The following is a 13,463-nucleotide window of genomic DNA, read 5'->3' as shown; positions in this document are numbered from 1 at the left end:
TTTTCCGCCTCCCGTCCTTGCCGGTGGGGGCAGAAGGCTTCCGCGACGTCGAGCTGTCTCTGTCGCCGCTACCACTGCCTCCGCCGCCGCTGCTGGCCCTGCCAAGAGGGCCAGGGGACGAAACGGCGCTTCGGCCACCGCCGGCCCATCCCAGACCGGAGGAGACTGTAGGGAACGTCGTGTCCAGCAGACTGTAACCTACCGTCCCTCCGGGGCTCCCCGGGGTGGCAAGACTCGAGCGGCGCGAGGTGGCAGACGCCGTTAGGAGTGACTTTTTCCCCTCTGTATCCCCTCTCCTACACCCTTCCCGGCCCCTCTATGATATTGTGCCTTACACTTTATTAGTATTTAATAAAAAAAGTTCCCCGACATAAGGGGGACTGTGTTTTGGCCGAACAAACTGTGTGTTTCTTCATACAAATCATATGGTGGGGTTGTGTATATATGAATCTACCCTGTTTACGTTGGGGGGTGAGTTGTGTTGTGTTACGAGGTTAAGCAAGGTCTGCAACTTACACTCGGTAATAGGTTCTATTTAGCTTGATGCTCCACATGCAATTAGAACTGGTGTTATCCATTGCTTTAACTAAGTATATGTGTTTTCACAATGCTGTGTTGTTAGTTGCAGTAATGCTCGTACGCACACTTTTCACGGCCTAGCCGTTACTCTCGTTCGGCGTTTTTTCCTATGTATGACATAGGCAACGGGTATGGGATTCACGCACAGGCGACTTGTGTTTTGTTGTAAAACCTTTTACACTTTTTGTGGGTAGCAGGCATTGTATTAGCTTATGCTATGCATTGTTTTCTACCGGAGGTTTTTCAAGATGGCTACGGTTGTGTTTCTGTGTGTAGGGATAAAGGGTGTGTTTTCGAGAGGGGGTGTCGAATAAACCCCTCCTTTTTCCCACTTGATTGGTTTAGGGGATTTTTGATCTTTTCTGCTGAGCCAGTCAGGGCCAAGCCAGTGCTTGACAGGGGGGGGGGGGGGGGGGGGGGGGGGAAGGGGTATTCTACCGACTCCTGTTATGACAGGAATCCGGTGGGTTTTCCCCGCCCGTTGTAGCGTTGTTGCTATGGCGACGCCTTCCATGAGCTGGTGTCTTAAAGATGTCGAGGTTGGGCGCAGGGCTTACAGGCCTGCTGCGCCCGGTTTATGTGTCAAACTTGAGTCTATTGGTCACGTGTCTCACAGTTTACATATCTTTTTTCTTGACCGTAGTCTCATGTGGGAAGGTGTTTCTGGGAGGGTCTGGTCTTACACTCTGATTAAAAGGAGTGACTGGATTAAAATCATGTGAAAAACAGGGTTTTTACTCCCAGCTGTGCAGTTGGGTCATACGGGTGATGCCTTTTCTTTATTTTTATAAAGAGTTGAATGTGTCTTGATGGATTGGAAATGAGGGTCCCTGATGGAAACAAGACTAACGTCTTTCTCAGGTCTGCCTCCCCTTATCCTATTGTGTGTATTCCTGTACTGCAGTCTGTTGGGTAAATTTTTTCATTCATTCATTCATGGAGTTGATTGCATCTCGCCCCTCTTGTCGTTTCCCTGGGCGTCTTGGGGATTCAATATGGTGGTCTAAACGGCCTATTGTTGATGTGGGTATGTCCAAACGCACACATAGTGCTGGCTCAGGATGTGCTTTTGGGCCATTGGCTGACTGGCGCGCCTTGTTTGCTTGGGTGAAACAGCGTTTTTATGGAGCAATTGGGATGGGGGTTTTTCCTCTTCCGACATCCTGTGTGTTGTCGATGGGTTCCCGTTCATGTCAGGGGATGATGACGGAATGGGTCTGGACATATGGGGAAGGGTCTCACGCCCTAGGGGTGGGCCACCGGACGCAGTTCATACCGACACGTCTGGGTGGCGCCTTCTTTTTTGTGTTGGGATCAAACGCGCATATCTGCCCCTTCTCCTGGGGTTGGCAGGTCGGCGTGATTAGGGCACGGGACTGGTTCTGGTCGCGCTGGTCCAGATCAGTTGCACCCGTTGTCCGCTGGGGATGCAGATCTGCTGTTCTGGTACCCTGAGGGACTTGGGTTTTTTTCAGGGGGAAAAATGCTAGGTCGATCCGGGTGTCACAGGGTTGAGCGTTATGGGACCCTTGTTGGGTGCGTTGTATTCTGCACTGTCGTAATGGCTTACGGCCGTGCCGACCTGTACGCGTCCGATCTCGTCGGATCTCGGCCGCTGTACGGGTTGGTCTTGGTTGGTACTTGGTTGGGTGACCTCCTGGGAATACCGAGTGCGGGGTGCTGGGGCTGGTCTTCCATTTTTACGCTCTTCTCTTGCGTTTTGGCGCTGAGGAGCCTGTTGGGTGGTTTTAACCTCCTCTGGGGACCCTGTGCTCCCCGTATCACCGGGCCCGGTCCGGGGTGATGCTCGTTGACCCGTAGGCCCGGGATAGCCCTGTTGGGAACCGGAACGCGGGCTGCGGCGGTGCCGCAGATGTGTTTTGGGGTTTCTTTCCTGAGGGGTTATGGGACCAACCGTTGCATGGGGTGATGCCTGGGTGGTTGGTTCTCTGGTGTGTTGCTGCAGTGTCAACTCCCGGTTCTCCGGTTGAGGGTGCCCCTGCACGTTCATGACGTCTGCCGATCGTATGGGCTTTTTCTGTGGGCAGCTGTCAGGGGCCGAGTGGTCTACGGATCCCACTTCTGACGTGCTGTTTGAAAGCTTGGTTATGCGACAACGCCAGCATACGCCCCTTCCGCCGGGGCGGCTGTTTTCAGCTGTCCTTTCTGGTGCCTGCCTCGTCCGCAGTTTCCAGGCTTGGGTTGACAGCCTGTTGCCTGGTCTTTTTCCCCGGTGCACTGCCTGCTTCCGTTGGTTAACCCTTGTGTGTTATGACCATGCTGTCTGCCTGTTGCAGGGCCTGTGTTCCAGGCGGTGTGCTGTTGGGGAGGACAGGGCCCGCTCGGCTGAGGGGCCTTTGTCCGAATACGCTGGCGATGTGGGGGGCGGGGTCACTAGGTGCCCCCCTGGTGGGGTCTTGATGCTGGCATCATGGACTTCTCCGGGCCCCCATTCCAGGGAGTCCAGTCCTTTTGGTGGGTCTGGGTCTTCCTTCGCGCTCCGCTGCTACGGCCTTGCCACGGGGTTGGGTTTGCCCTTGACCCCGTGATTCTGGGGGCAGTGACGAGGTTGTTCCTACGTTCGTTCCCGGGTGGCATGCGGGTTGTGCGTGGGTGTAGTCGTGGGGTCAAGCCACGGTCTGCTCACCCTGTGCGTTGGGTTGCTTGAGTGCCTCTTCGCACGGTCGGGTCCATCGCCCTCCCGTGAAGCCCCTAATAGGGGGGATGCCCTCCATTAGGGGGGGTCGGGGGGGCTCGGCCCTCCCTGTTCTGATGGTTGTGGGGGGCTGTCAGCGGGGTGTATTTGTCAGCCAGCGGCTCCGCTTGGCCTCCCTTGTGCAGTAGGTGATGCCAAGCAGAGCCCCTTAACGAAACAGAACGTTAGGTTATGGCTATAACCAAGTTCTGTTAGTTAGGGGTGACGCTTGGCATCAGACGGCCGCTGCAGCCCTTGACCTCACCTTGTGGTGAAAGCTTGGGAAGGAGGAGAGCAGGTGACCACACACCTGCTTATGAAGGTAAGCTGATGAGGGGTGTGGTCAGACTAATACTGGTATTAAAGGTATATTTGTGGAATGTTATTCAGTACGCGTGCACGTACGCGAGGGAGTGCAGTAGGTGATGCCAAGCGTCACCCCTAACTAACAGAACTTGGTTATAGCCATAACCTAACGTTAACGCTGTATTAACGCGGTATTAACGCGTTATCGCCCGATTCTATTAACGCCACTATTTTTTTTAACTCACGATTAACAAAAAAAAATTGTTTTACTAGACTTCACTCAGGTGTATTATTGATGCTCTCATTGATACTATGTTTGCTTCTGAAGTGTGTGTGTCTGTGTGTGAGATATATATAGAGAGAGAGGGGGTGAGAGAGATGAGGAAGGGGCAAGAGAGAAAGAGTTGGGAGAGTGTGTGTGCAGAGAGGGGGTGTGTGTGATTAATCAGCCCTTGTGTGTGTGAATGTAACAAGTTCCTAACGTTTTCTTTCCCCTATTATTTCATGCACACTTTATTCATTGTTTTAAATTATTATTTTCTTTTAAGTTATTTTGTGCATCACTCTGTTTTGAATTTGATGCACATTTTGTGTTAAATGGCTGCATAAAGCAAGCATTTGTTGACTCGCATGTTAATAATAATAATAATAATAATAATAATAATAATAATAATAATAATAACTTTATTTGTATAGCACTTTTTATACAGAGGTTGCAGTTCAAAGTGCTTCACAACAGTAAAAAAAATACAGGCATGAGCGAGCATAGCAAGGTATGGTAAATCAGTGTTTCACATTAGGATCTAGCATCCTAATAGGCTCTCTATTCAGTAATACAATTAATAAAATAGTTTAAAATGATTAAGTTTAAAAATAGTCAAACAATTATAAAATAGAACGGACATACAACAACAGTAAAAAAAATACAGGCATAAGCGAGCATAAACATTTTAAATGTAAATAGCAAGGTTACAGTAAAAAGTGTGATAAGATTGTTCAATCAGATGAAAATGGCCCAGTTAGGAGAATCAACCTTGGCTAGGCGGTGAGGTTCACGACTTCACGATGTACCTAACTGGAATGGTAAACAACTTTGCTAGATTTAGGTCAAAAGTCATCTTCTCCTCACAACAGAGCATCACTCCAACATCATAGAACCGACATGAATTGCATTGGAAGTGTATGAAAGTAGGTAGGGTAAGAATATAGCAAGGTATGGTAAATCACAGTGTTTCACATTAGGATCTAGCATCCCAATAGGCTCTCTGTTTACAGTTTGATTCAGTAATAAAAAATAAAAAAAAATAGTCAAGAATTATACAATAGAACGGACATACAACAGGGTATTTAACATACAACAGCACAGTGTTTCACATTAGGACCTAGCATCCCAATAGGCTCTCTGTTTACAGTTTGATTCAGTAATACAAATAATAAAAATAGTCATCAGTAAGAAGTAAAAAGTGTGATAACCGACACATGAATTTGATAGGCAGTGTATAAAAGTAGGCAGGGTAAGAATAGTGCAGGTAAGTACAATTTGTGTCAGGATATCCCTGATGTTTCTATAATAATATTTCCCCTTGCCACTAGGTGGTAGCAGATATCTATCTTCAGATATTTGCCTGCATTACCCCACAGTGAAATGCCTGAGCAAAGAGATAGGTTTTAAGTTGATAAGAGTATTAAAACTTGGAACTTGAAAAAGATCTGTTTAAGGTAAAAAAAAATATATAAATTTAAATGCGATTAATTTGCGATTAATCGCAAGTTAACTATGGACAATCATGCGATTAATCGAGTTAAATATTTTAATCGATTGACAGCACTAATTTTAACATAGATCTATAATGACATGATAATATTATTCCCACGGCATGTGAGACACAACAACAGACAGCAGTGACGAGCTCCTGGTCTGCTTACATAGGGCGTGGAGCCTCGTCACCACACCTGTGTTCAATTATAAGACCAACCACGTTAATTACAAGAAAAACAACCTGTGTCAATTACACCTCACCAATTAGTGACACCACACTCAAACCACAATGTGAATGTATCACCAAAAGACTGTAAGTATAGCCTCCACGAGTCCACCATGTGAAAGTACACATACTAATACAAAACTGCCGTCCCTGGGTGGGCTTGAACCACCAACCTTCCGGTTAACAGCCGAACGCGCTAACCAATTGCGCCACAGAGACTATCATGTGCACATGGATGGGGGCATAGCTTAAATCACAGGACCCTGCCCCACCTACTCCTAGACCTCTGCTGTACACAATCTCTTCACTCTAGAATAATTCATCAAAAACTACCAAATCAAATAGAGTAGCCTATAGCAAATGTACACACACACGAGAGAGAGAGAGAGAGAGAGAGAGAGAGAGAGAGAGAGAGAGAGAGAGAGAGAGAGAGAGAGAGAGAGAGAGAGAGAGAGAGAACAGAAACCTCTAACTAGTGTTATAATTACTGTAATAGCCTTTGTTTTCTCTAGACCATAGGTGTCAAACGCATGGCCCGCGGGCCAAATGTGGCCCGCCACGTCATTTGATGTGGCCCCCGAGAGCTCTGGTAAAAAATAAATAAATAAAAACATTTTCTTTTTGTTTTTTTTTATATTTATCTTGGGTTAAAAAATAGCGGCGTTAAAATAATTGTGGGTTAATGCGTTAATAAAGCTTTAACTTTGACAGCCTTAGTTATTACACATTCTTACACATACATGTATGTTGAACATCTGAGGTATTGATGAAGTAACAAAGGAAAAAAGCCAAAAGCACTTACTCCTCAGACATTCTTTGACAATTTTACAGCCCAAAATACAAAAAAGATCCAGGCGGAATAGGTAACAAAGGGTTGAAGAAATATTGTCTGAACTGTCAGATGCAAACTGGCTGTGTGACATAACTGAGCATCTCGCTCAATTGAATAAGAAGCTGTAGGGACTCAAACAAGTCCCACCCAAAACTTGACCAATATAGTTGTGAACTGAGACAACCCTTATTTTGTTATTTTTTAGTACAGTTACAGTCATGGCCGCCTAGTTATAGTTGAAAGTGGGGGTGCAATTTTTTTGTATTTTATTTTTATTTTTATTATAATTATTTTTATTTATTTTTTCTTACATGCAAGGGGTGGTTTGGAGGGAGTCCGGCACGACCCCCTCCATGGCAGATATTTTTTTCATTTAATGAACATGTACGTGCAATTTCCTGCAATATAGAGCCTTCAATCTTGACCAATAAAGCTGCTCTTTTCACTATAAAACTCAGTTTATATTGCAGTATGATAGCCAATTACTATAATAATAATAATATATTAATATATATATATTTATATACTGTATATTTTTTTTTTGCTCTTTTATTTTTATTAAATCAATCTCCTTTCAAATAGGCCAAGTTTTTAATAAGAAAGAGAGAAAAAATACCAACAAGGAACAATAACAGGGTCTGCTGTAAATATAGCCTATTTTGTGTCTTAATTTGTTATGTTATCCTACACTTTAAGCTGTCTGATATTTCCATTACCTGTAACTCTTGGGTCTCTTTCTCTCCTTCTCTGCCTCCTCCCTGAGTCTGCACAGTCACCATATCATTCTACATTAAGGAGAGCAATACACTTATGAATACACTGAACCGGTTTGAATACACAATCTTTATGCTACTCTGTAAAGAAAGGGAGAGAGGGGGGGATATATAATCCAAGTATTTGTGTCTTAATTTGTTATGTTATCCTACACTTTAAGCTGACTGTCTGATATTTCCACTACCTGTAACTCTTTGGTCTCTTTCTCTCCTTCCTGAGTCTGTACAGTCACGAGTCACCATATCATTCTACATTAAGGAGAGCAATACACTTATGAATACACTGAACATCATTATGAAACATTTCTATTGCACCCTTACTTACTTGAATTGAAAATGGGGAACCCTGATGTAAACAAGACGAAAGTATTTCTCTGGTCTGCATCCCCTTAACAATTGTGTGTATTGAGCCGTACTGTACTGTACCCATTCTGCAATCTGTTATTGATTGATTAAAAATGTTATTAATACAATATAGTACGGCTCAATACACACAATTGTTAAGGGATTGCAGACCAGAGAAAGACTTTTGTTTTGTTTACATCAGGGTCCCCCATTTACAATTCATAATGAATTGTAAGTAAAGGTGCAATTAACACCGTGCAATCCATTATTTGTGGAGCCCGCCCTTTAAGTCTTTGAGCTATTAGGCTACTAGGGTTCTTACTTTGCGTTTTGGTGTACTGAAAAATGCTCCGATGTCTGTATTCTTTCTTTTTTCTGCCATGTTACCTGGTTGGCTGGACACACACACACATTTTCATTTCAGGTATTGTACCTTAAGATAATTGAACATCTTGATTTACCGTAAATCCTCAAATATAGGACGGGTCTTCTATTTACCTCAGCTGCAAAGAGCACCAGGCCTTTATTAGAGAGGCTTATATAAGAGGCAGGCCTTAATTTCTAAAAATGACACTCATGGACATAATCCCTTCATTTTCAGACTTTTATTGCATTATTATTATTATTATAAAAAAAAAAAAACTCACTAAAGGCCCACGGGCCGCGGCCGTCGTTAATCCGGCCCTGCTCGCGAACGTTAACATTTGCAAACGAAGTCAACGTTATCCAGCTGACGACACCACATATCTAGATATATGACAACGTTAGCTAGCGGCTAGCACTAAAGCTAATGCCAACCAGAGGGACACTTTGTTATTATTATTATTATTATGACAAGATGGCATTTCGGGATGTGAAACACTTTTATTGTATTGCGTGGTAGAACCTCTACCACTCAATAGTAAACGACATGTCTAACATAAATAATCTTAACAATCATAAACAACTTACTGGAAAATCCTGCCTGCCACCAAATGACACACTTCTGTCGCCTTTGATATTTACACTCAGCCTACCTGCAGCGGCAGCGCCAGCGCCGCGCCACTATCTGCTCTGCTGGGGGTTGAACTTGGAGAGGCACTGGATCAAACCATATGGGGGAGCAGGGGGGGGGTCGCAATCTTTGGAAACTTAAAAACTTGCTATTAAGTGTCATTGCGTATTATTAATTTGATTGAAATTACGTAGTTATGGTTAGATTTATATATGGGAGGGGGGGGTATATCATATTTTTCATATGATCAAAAAGTGGGGGAGCAAAATCAGATGTTTGCCCCCCCATGTTCAATAGTCATAGAGCAGCTGCATCGCGTGCTCTTACGCGCAGGCGTCTATGGTTACAGTTGTGTGTTCATGCAGACACATAATAGCAATTTCATTACGAATTGAAAATGGTGGACCCTGATGTAAACAAGTCGAAAGTCTTTCTCTGGTCTGCATCCCCTTAACAATTGTGTGTATTGAGCTGTACTGTACCCATTCTGCAATCTGTTAATTAAAGTTAATTAAACTATCTTCCATTAGTTGGATGTATGGCCTCTGCAAGGTTGTGTGCAGCCATTTGTTTTTGTAACATCTGCTACATCTGTCCCACGTGTTCTTTGCAGCTCACAGTTGTTAGTTCTGCCCCTCTTGACTGTGACAAAAAGGTTTTGAACAAACTTAATGTCATAGCTTGTATTTGATGATCTTCTTCTTTGTTATTTACTTGAATGGTTTGATCATTGATTAATGGAGTAATATGGGGTTCTGATAAACTAAAATTATTTGTTAAAATAACATAAGCTAACATATATTTTTACATCTATGCAAATGAATATGCAATATGTATAACTTGAATAAGTAATAAATACAGAAACAACATGTTTAACAATATGTAAATGAGTAGCTACATTTATTTTACATTACATTAACATTTATACGGTCTTTGGCCCTTTGAGGGCAACCATAATGCTGATGTGGCCCTCTGTGAAAATGAGTTTGACACCCCTGCTCTAGACTTACTAATACAAAACTGCCGTCCCTGGGTGGGCTTGAACCACCATGTGCACATGGATGGGGGCGTGGCTTAAATCACAGGACTCTGCCCCACCTACTCCTAGACCTCTGCTGTACACAAATTAACACAATCTCTTCACTCTAAAATCACTCATCAAAAACAAGTTGACCAAATCAAATTCCTTGTATTTGTAAACTACTTGGCAATAAAGACCTTTCTGATTGTGATTAAGTAATTTCCCTCTTGTCACTAAACTTACCTGCAGCTTCGTCATGTTCACATGGAGTGGTAGATTGTCAATAGACTGCGACTGTATTCTCCACTCCTACCAAGAGAGGCCATGTGGTCTCTGTGGCGCAATCTGTATTAGTATTATAATCACTCTGTAAGACTATCTCTCCCAGATCCCATCCCTGCTGAACAGGCACCCTGACTAACCACCTCGACTGACTGTTATTATATAGTTACTATTATATCGCTATGGGCCCATACTCAGTGTGCGATCCGTAGCATCATCTTTGGGTGAGCCCGTCGTCGGGGGGGGGGGGGGGGGGGGGGGTGCGCGGCGCACAGCGCGCCTCTCAGCGGAAAAAAACTCAGAGCATGTTTTTATAGTCACATATTTGTCATGTGTAGGTGGGTTTTCCAGCAAACTCACCACTCTCGCTGCCGTTGAATTCGTAAGGGCAGAGGGCTGCTACCACATAGTAGTACTTGGTGGCATCCGCGGTAATATTCCTGAGAGCGAATTGGGCTTCGCGCGAACCAAGCGTTGGCACTCTGCGCAGCTTGAGTGAAACTGCGTTCAAAGTTCTGCGATCTGCGTTCTGTTGTCTCTCTTTATCTACGTCATCCCCCGCTAAGGGTCATGGGAGATGTAGTAAACACCACAAAAGGCTAGAATGCCGTGAATTGTGTCCCAGTAAGTAGCCACTACACGCAAATCATTAATCATACATCCAAAATAGCATACGTTTATTATTATACACGATGATGATACAGCTCCCAGGGGAGCTTTAGAGACCCCCAGGGGAGCTGATGTCTGATCTAGGGGAGCTATAGCTCCCCGGGCTCCCCTCTTGGATCGCACCCTGCCCATACTGCACAAACTTTGAACTCTGCTGCCTATACTTAATTTATACCTACCTACTGATTTCACTGTCTACAACTGCCCTACACTGTAATCATAAAAATCACAACTACCTACCTCATACTAGTCTACCCATAACTCTGCATGATAACATGTAAATCAAATAAAATATATTTGTAAGGCCCGACAACACACGTTAATGTCCCCATGGGCCGGACACATCTTCTACATCTGATTAACAACACTGACAGACAGTATTCATATAACTAGGGTTATAATGACTGTAATAGTCTTTGTTTTCTATAGACGTACTAATACAAAACTGCCGTCCCTGGGTGGGCTTGAACCACCAACCTTCCGGTTAACAGCCGATCGCGCTAACCAATTGCGCCACAGAGACTATCATGTGCACATGGATGGGGGCGTGGCTTAAATCACAGAACTCTGCCCCACCTACTCCTAGACCTCTGCTGTACACAATCTCTTCACTCTAGAATAATTAATCAAAAACGACCAAATCAAATAGAGTAGCCTATAGCAAATGTACACACACACAAGAGAGAGAGAGAATGGCTTAGAGAGAGAGAGAGAGAGAGAGAGAGAGAGAGAGAGAGAGAGAGAGAGAGAGAGAGAGAGAAGAAACAGAACAGAAACCTCTATAGTGTTATAATTACTGTAATAGGGAGGTGTAGTCTGACGTCACTGGTTGTTCCACCCGTATAGGGATTTATCATTGGGAAAATGGATTATCGGATATTGTAACAATTATGCCGCATGAACATTGGCAAGCTTTCCATTTTTGCACAAAATGAGTTCCCTTCTACCACTAATATTATTGTTTAAGCATTTTTGGTTGAAATAAAGGTAGTTATAAGGTTTTTAATTTGTCGTAAAAAAAGAACTACATTTACCAGTAGGCAGCCTGTTGTTCAGTACGCAGCCTGTTAGGCTGTCGCCTAATCCCCGTCACGGCCAGCTGATACCAAGCTAGCTAGCTAACGTTAACATTACCCCGCTAAACGTACTAGACGTTAGCATTATGTCTACTGTCGTAAACCATTTTAAATCGGGGCATGTAGAGGAGTTTCGGGAACGAGTAAAATGTGCAGGTCCTCTTCTCAGACCTGTGGGGCAAGCACTGCACACGCATCATGCCGGCTAGCAAACTAGCTTGCTACACGTCACGGCCCGTTGATACCACGATAGCTAACTAATGTTAACGTTACAAGCTCAAAAACCTTATAACTACTACTACTGTCGTGTCCATAAGTTCCCTGGCAGAATACTTTGTTTGTGAGGACAAAAGTATACAAAGAGGAGAGAACCATTTTAAATCGGGGCATGTAGGAGGAGTTTCGGGAATGCCGGCTAGCAAGCTAGCTAGCTACTAACGTCATGTAAAAAAAACAATAACGTTATAAACTATACACAATATGTACAACGAAACAATGATTTACATTAGTATTTACAGTGATTTAATATGCAGCGAAATAACGTTATACGATTTAAAATATAAATACAAATTATGGTAACGTGATTGTTGCTTTTAAAAATGGTGGCTGGCTTTAGAGATTAATGGTTATGATCACCAGAGAGATACTAGCCACAGATTCAGGGTCAGTTATTTTCCCATTGTACGAATTGTTAAGCTTATGGAATGTAAGGGAAATCTGATCCTAGGTCTGTGACTACAGGCAGGAGGCTACGCTGGGGTGACGTCAGTCAGCAGCGCCAAATAGCAGTATAGTTTCCCAGCGAACGAAAACATAAACGTTGTTATTTTGCTACCTTTACGATTAATTGCGAATATTTTCATGTTGAGCTATAGATTGTGGATGAATACGCACAGAAAGGTACCAACGCCAACGTTAATGCTTTATTTATCTAAAACGAGCCGATTTAGAAATGGTCAATGGGGAAATACATTAAGTGGAACAGAGGGTGGAACAGGAAAAAACGAAAATGACGTAACCACTACACCTCCCTATAGCCTTTGTTATATATTCAGGTCCTCACTCCTCTCTCCCAGAAGCAGTCGCATATCTATCTCCTCTCCCACCCTCCAGAGAACACCTCAAGGCCTCTCTCTTATCCGCTTGGAGACGTCCATACCAGCCCTTACAGCTCCTTTCCCCAGAGCCTGGATCTGCCCTCGCTGGAGACGCTCGGCCGTTTTTGACCTTTTTCTTCTTTTTCTTTTTACAGCAGAATCCTCAACTCGACTCGACTTTTGACCGTAATATGGATCTAATAAGCTGGGCTTTTACAGCGATTGATCGCATATTCTCGACGAGGAGGCAAAATGCGGATGACCCATTATGCCCTCTTGGGAGCTATCAGGCGGGATACACCATAAATTCATACGGGACCTGGCTCGCGATATGCTTTTTCCCGTTGGAGATAAACGACGTTGAGGACGTATATCTTCTAATTGTCATGCTGCTCGGCTTGGGCTCCATCAGCTGTTGGATCTGGTGCTGTCTGAATCTAATTCGGAAGAAGTTGATTCCCCTGGCCAGGGATATGGCCGGGATCAAAGACAACCAAATGGAACTGTTTAAAAGGATCGCTGACCTCAATACCCTGCGCGGGGATGAACAACTGAGCTCCAAGACCATGTTGGAACAGTGCGAAATCTACCACGTAGATGAACAATCGTGCTTGAAGACAATTCTTGAGAGACTTGCTTCTAACCACGCAGAGGAACTGTCGCGGTCTCAGGCCATTCTGGACATCACGTCGGAAATTAGGGACGTGAAAATAAAGATGCCACCGTACCGTGCTAATAGGGGGTACGATGATGGTGACGATGATTAAACTAAATTTACCCAATGCTGACCATATGCAGCAATCTGCCTC

This window comes from Notolepis coatsorum (genome assembly GCF_963971535.1).
Source record: "Notolepis coatsorum genome assembly, chromosome: 4".
NCBI lineage: Eukaryota > Metazoa > Chordata > Actinopteri > Aulopiformes > Paralepididae > Notolepis > Notolepis coatsorum.
The sequence above is the reverse complement of the archived record's forward strand: the minus strand, read 5'-3'. Positions refer to the sequence as shown.